General features: G+C 28.1%; 1 protein-coding gene across 1 annotated transcript in view; it reads left to right on the forward strand.

Moving 5' to 3' along the window:
• The window catches only part of LOC105448723, a 4,565-nt gene that overhangs the window by 3,160 nt on the left and 579 nt on the right, over window positions 1-826 (forward strand). The gene's annotated exons all lie outside the window — the stretch shown is intronic.

Raw genomic sequence — 826 nt, forward strand, 5'->3', positions numbered from 1 at the left:
AAAATGTTCGATTAAAAACCGATTATAAAAAAAAGTTATCCGAATCGATCGGGATTTCTGCACCGAAAATACGGTATCAAAAAAGATTAAAATCATTCAAATCGGATAAAAATCACTTTAGACGAATTAGTATCAGGTGATTGGAATCTATGTCAATCCAAACTTCGACGATTGCTCATACAAAAAAAGCAATTGGTCGATCCAAAATTTACTGATTGATACATGAATATATCATGTCAAAATTAATTATATAGTTCAACTAATAATAATTTCATGTATATTTTATTATTTTAAATATAATATAGAATTAATTGAACCAATAACAAAAAAAAATTTTCGAAATCAAACTCGAATTTATGACGAATGTAAGGATTAATACAACATTTCAATGCACGCATATTATTTCACAGAATAAAAATTTCACAGGACACAAATCTCAATCGAAATGGATTACTTTTTTTTAATCGGTTTTAATCGCATTTTTTCAACTAACGGTCACCCATCCAAGCCACGACTGCTGTCAACGCTGCTTGACATTCTTCTGTGATTGAGAACTGCAGACACTTCGGGATGATCCATGACAACTCGTTATTATTAAATACATATCCGTGATAGATCAGATCAATAAAGTTATCAAAAAAATAAAAAATATTTTTTTTATAAATGTTAACATACAATAACATGATAGATAGTCGAAATAACGACAGTAAAATACAAATAAGTACAACACAATGTAAAATACTGGATCAAGAGAAGCGATAGCGTTTCATACAAATGTATGCAAAAAAATTAAAACAAATTACTATTATACTAATCACAGACAAAA

Source organism: Wasmannia auropunctata, unplaced genomic scaffold (genome assembly GCF_000956235.1).
Source record: "Wasmannia auropunctata unplaced genomic scaffold, wasmannia.A_1.0 LD336083.1, whole genome shotgun sequence".
Lineage (NCBI taxonomy): Eukaryota > Metazoa > Arthropoda > Insecta > Hymenoptera > Formicidae > Wasmannia > Wasmannia auropunctata.